This window comes from Phallusia mammillata, chromosome 3, assembly GCF_965637545.1.
Source record: "Phallusia mammillata chromosome 3, kaPhaMamm4.hap1.1, whole genome shotgun sequence".
In the NCBI taxonomy this organism is placed as follows: domain Eukaryota; kingdom Metazoa; phylum Chordata; class Ascidiacea; order Phlebobranchia; family Ascidiidae; genus Phallusia; species Phallusia mammillata.
Genome location: NC_137254.1, coordinates 31156247 through 31162047, shown reverse-complemented (window position 1 = coordinate 31162047; position 5801 = coordinate 31156247). Strand labels below are relative to the sequence as shown.

The 5801-nt window shown below is 36.5% G+C and overlaps 1 long non-coding RNA gene across 1 annotated transcript; it reads right to left on the bottom strand.

Annotated features, from left to right (window-relative positions):
- Positions 1 to 205: 205 nt before the first annotated feature.
- Positions 206 to 5582, bottom strand: LOC145219157 (uncharacterized). The gene is made up of 6 exons (XR_013857868.1): positions 5433 to 5582; positions 3907 to 4351; positions 3186 to 3292; positions 2513 to 2612; positions 2087 to 2185; positions 206 to 1319 (listed from the first exon to the last, which is right to left on the bottom strand). It is a non-coding gene; the product is annotated as an uncharacterized LOC145219157 (long non-coding RNA).
- Positions 5583 to 5801: the final 219 nt, after the last annotated feature.

The following is a 5801-nucleotide window of genomic DNA, read 5'->3' as shown; positions in this document are numbered from 1 at the left end:
AACTATGGACGTAATTACGGTTTATCAAAGTTTATATTACAGTTTATGCGCAAACAATAAATCCCGGAACCTTGTTTAAAATCCGCAGAATTAATATAAAGGGCCGTGCACACCCTCGATATTATATAATGCGGCGAAAAAAAATACAAGGAATGTAAAGAATAAAAGAGAAGTGAAGTAAATGTAAATAAAAAATAGATCGTGAAACAAGGTTCCGGGTATACCATTAATTATTACCCATAATATTCGATTTAAAAACGTAAAAACTGGTGGATCAAGTACCTTGGATAAATGGCATTTGTATCGTAATTAAAACAAAGCGAAATAAATGATTATTTTTTGACATCGTTTAGCTGATCAATCCTCGTTCGTAACCTTTTAACGCTGCAGTTGTGCATATTGGAATCTAGGAATAGTAATGGCGATTAGTAAAGTAATTACATACATAAAAAACTAAACTAAGATTATATGGGTGAAAATTTAAATGTGTTATTAAGATGAGGAAAATAATCTAGTTTAAAACCGAGGTTTAGTTAGGAAGGCTTACAGTTAACGACTGGAACAGGACATTAACGTTACATTTGATAAAATGGGGAATTAATACTATAGTTTATGAAATAATTATGCAATTGAAGTCATGTGGTTCAATAGATAGACTGTGGTTTAATAACACCTTTAACGACGGAATTTGGTTTTGAAACTAAGTTTTACGAGGGTATAGAAGGGACCATAGTAGTAATGAGTTAATATACCGTTAAGATTAACTTTACTTATTAAATATGGGAGTTAACTTACAAACAATTTGGTTTCATGACACATTATCCCGTTAAGGTGAAACAAAACTTAATATTAGTGAAGGGGCTAATGTAGAGGTTTTGTAAACTAACCAAGTAAACCGCCATCGTGGACCCCCCTTTAAGTTCCCAATTAGCCTCACACATTTTAAATCAGTTAGTCTAAACAAATTTAGCACAAAAACAATTAGCCTAAACACATTAAAAACAAAAACAATACAAAGCCCAAACACATGCAAAGAGTTTGTCGTGCATTTTATGTCGTCCAAGTATAAAAGCAAAACCCGATTACGGGAGATGCAAATAAAAGGTTTATAAAACAGTAAATAATCTATAATATGGAGTTTATAAAATAATAAATATTTATCATGACATGAAGTTATGAAGTTATATTAAAATTATTTGTCTGAACGACTTTGGGGAATCGCACGACAGACTCAAAGCCTGACTTATCCAATTTTTAAAAGTTCCTTGTTCGATGATTGAGTTGTTTCTTGCGTAATCCAAGTAAATGTGGTGTAGTTCCTGGAAATAAATGTAAAGTTGTAGTTTTGCTAAGCCTGCGACTGTGATACAAGGATAGTTTGTAAACCGTATAGTAAGGTCACCTGGTGTTATGAATGCCTTATAATACATCGGTTGCTGGTATGCTAAATTGTATTTTTGATTCTGCACATGAAATGGCCAGGCAGGGAATAGTACAAACTTTTACAACTAAATTGTAACGAGGGTGTTGTTCAAGAGAACACAGTACGATGATCAATTCATACTGGGATCAGCCCTGAAGCGTCGATGTAAACCAGCGATCACGGCACACTCATTTATAAATCACAGTACGCCATGCCCATAAAAGGCGTTGTACCGAATCAAGCCGGTCACCCAAGCATTTCCCGAGAATAACACACACACTACATTAGTGACACAGGATCAGGTAGAGGTTACGAAAATCCCTAGGTTAAAAATACACCAACGGTAATACATATATGGGGAACGAATGTTGAAAAGGTAAGCAGACTACCTTTGAGACTACTAACAAGTGACAGAGAAGTTGGGTCTATTACGAACCATATTTATGTGCTTTGCTTACTAGTGTTGATAAAAAAAACTGAGTGGCTAATTTACAAAAATTGTGATTTAAAGAACAACACACATCATGGGTTCGAATCCCACCGCAGGATAGATTTTTTACGTCATGCTTCACCACATGAAAATGCATGGATGTGTGCGTGGTTTCCATACAACATCTATATTAAGCCAGGCGTACAAGTTAAGATTCATTTCAACAAAGTTACCTCGTTCCTTTGCTGATGTCGTTGTTTTCTGGTGTTTGTAGATCCGTTAGTCAACTCCTGTAGGTCCGGATCTGTGGATCATCCTGTCGTCTCACTCAGCTGCAGACAAATCAACAACGTTTAAACACAAAACGCAACAAATGTGGAAAGTTATTTCGTTTAAGTAAACAAACATTTTTCTCGCAACAAAATTTTATAGTAAACCTATTATCCTGTATAAACTGTGTTTAGAAGTTTAAACAATCACGAGTCACCAGAGACTCGGTACGAGAGATGGAGAAAAGAGTATAATAACAGACAGAAAAGGCATCTTCAGTATTATAGCTAAATAGAATTGAAAAATAACTTTAAAAAAGGGTGGATGACTTAACAAGTAAGGCGTCACTAACGGTTACGTCACTCAAGCGAAAAGACAAACATATTAACCTCCTCCTGGTGCTTGCTGATTTGTTCGTTGATCAACTCCTTTGGTCCGGATCTATGGATCCGATCATCGTCGCTTCCTTATCCGGTCGTCTCCGCTCAGCTGCAGACAAATCAACAATACTAATAAAATCCCAAGTAACATACATGGGACGTTAACGTAATAATTATTTATTTAATAAAACCCCTACATTTTTTGTCGTAGATGGTTTAATCCTATTAAGTTAAAGTAGTATATTATATAATCACGAGTGACCAGAGGCTCAGTATGAGGGGAGGGGACAGCAGTCGAATATTAAAACAGACCAGCATAGACGAGGGGTCGGCAACCTTTTAAGTGCTGCATGCCAATTTACTCCCATTTTTCTCGCAAAATTTTTTGTAGTAAACCTTTTATCCATATAAACTGTGTTGTTTATTGTATAATCACGAGTCACCAGAGACTCAGCACGAGAGATGTTGACAACAGTCGCGTATCATTACAGACTGAAAACTTACCGGGAATCATTCACCGTTTAATTAATACAGGCACACAAACATATATTTCACCTATGCGGTAATAGGCATCTTCAGTATTATGGCTAAATAGAATAGAATGAGAAAAAGGGCGTATGACGTAACCAACATGGCGTCACTAATGGTTACGTCATGCAAGCGACAAAGCAAACATATTAACCTCCTCCTGGTCCTTGCTGATTGGTTTGATCAGCTCCAGTCAACTCCTTTGGTCCGGATATACGGATCTGATCATCGTCGCTTCCTTATCCCGTCGCCTTCACTCAGCTGCAGACAAATCAACAATGCTTATAAAATCCCAAGTAACATACATGGAACGTTGTTTCGTTTAATAAAACTCTACATTTTACCACAATAAAACTTCAAAGTAAACCTCTCTTCCATATAAACTGCGTGTACTATATTACATCACTAGTTATCAGAGACCTATTATGAGGGAAGGAGACAACAGTCGCGCACAACGGACAGTAGACGAGGGGTCTGCTAGTGGCGTCTTGTCAATTTACTTGTTTTGTCAAAAACATTGTTATGTGTAATAGTGGCTTTGCGCCTAAATTGAATAGCAACCAGTAAAAAATGGATTGGTGTGTGTAAGCTGGGTTTTAATATTGCTACTAATATCGTTTTAATATCGTCGTGACAAGCTAATGTAAATACGTAGGCACTCTAATATGAACGCACAAACCGCTTGGCGTGCCATAAAAAATTGCCTCGCGGGCCAGAGGTGCCCGACCCACCAGCCGTATACTTAATAAACTAATAAATATATAATTGTCCTAAGTAACAGACATCTTCAGTATTTAAATTGAAACTTTCATCTACACAAGGTCCGTCCGTTCCGCATGCGCTAAAGGAAAAACAAGTTACCCTTTTAAACTCACCACTTCGGCTTCAGGTCCATTCAGGTCCGTTGGATGGTTGCATGGTTGCCATTTAGTGTGACAAAACCGGTTTAAGATTTTAAACCATTCCAAAATGCCGTTATGCGCATTATGATTAATCGTTTATCAATTAAATAAAGGGGCCGTTTATGCGCGTAGTAAGTAACCCAGAACCTTGTTTAAAAATCCGCAAAAATAATATAAAGGGCCGTGCACACCCTCGATATTATATAGTGCGGCGAAAAAAATCAAGTTCAGAATAAAAAAGAATAAAAGGGGAGAGAAAAAAAGTAAACAAAAAATAGTAAAAACAAAACAAGTTTCTGGGTAAGTCCCTAAGTGTTTTAAAATCGTCCCAAGCATAAAAAAATTAACAAACCGGTTATGTCACTATGACGTCATACAGGGCCATCGTCGTCATCAATCCGACATTGTGACGTAATAGCTGCAAAATATGTAAGTTGTAATTAGTGTAAAGTGTAAGTAAACATCAATGATTTAAAATATTCAAATTAACAACATAAATTGTTAGTACTCCATGCAATCTTGGTGTTACGATTATCAAAATATATTTCTATATTAAAGTAACAAAACAAGCTATAAGTACGCTACTAGCTTGGTATTACGAATAGCAATAGATTACGCCAGGCCTATTAACGGCGTTTTTATCGAATTAAGTCGGTCTCTTTTAGTATAAAGCCTCGTATAAACCTGGCGTGCTATCACTTTTATTTAAGTATGGCGCAATGGAAGTATTTATCTTAGATTGAAAACAAGTGTATCGTAGCTTTAAAGAAAAATTAAATTTCCAAATATTTAATATTGGAAAGACAAAATGGCAACCACAAACAGTAACACACCATTCTACAGGCCTGTCATGCACTAAAACTTGAAAGAGAGTTGCCTCCCGTAGGCATAAAACATGGAAACCAATTAACCAAAAGGCAAACGCAGTTACTTCGCAGTTAAGCCTAAAGCATGTATGGATTGCTAACAAGCAGTGGTAAGCTAAATAGAAAACCAGCTATGCACTGTCCAACTATTTACACTGCATTGAGAAGGCAGTTTGCTACATTAAAAGCGACTGTTTGCTACATGTTACGATTAATAACTTGCATAACTATATGTGGTAATTAGTATTTATCAGGCTTTCAACCTTATGTAGTTAATCCATACAGTTTGTACCTTATTTTATAACACGTATATGATTATATCATAATGTTTCTGGATACAACAGGTCACCACACGTTTGCGCTCAATAACTATGCAGTAATTTGTCATTTAATCGTTTACAGCCTTATATAGTTTAGGTATACCGCATATACTTTGTTACAACGTGTACATGATTAGATTATACACTTCAGAGATAACGTATAACACACCACTATATGTGTAATCACTAAATTATTTGGTATTTAAACTATACCGTAAATACCCTATGTCACAACGTACATGTGAATATACTATGGCGTTTAAGTATTATAACATCTAACACCACATATCTTATTTATTCAACCCAAACTTACGTGCAGCTTCTATCATCCGCTCCCAGGAAAACGTGTTTAAAAGCGCGTGGAATCAGCTCTTTGCTTTTATATTAACCTTGGCGCCCCTGCAAGTCAGCTTCGGAATCCCCAATTCAGCTGCCTGCGGAGTTCTCGTTTGCTCAATCAAGCAGTCACGTGTTCTGGCCAACCAATCACCTCCTCCGGAAAGAAACAAGTAGAGCGTTCTTGCTTGCGGCAAGTTTGCAAACTAAGAGACCAACAAAATCTGTCTTAAGACTGGTAGTGTCACAAAGACTATTAACATTAGCCCTACTTTATTTGTGTTCGAAAGGGCTTTAAATTGACGAAGATTAAGGCAATGATTCAGACGCAAAAACCAGCATAAAA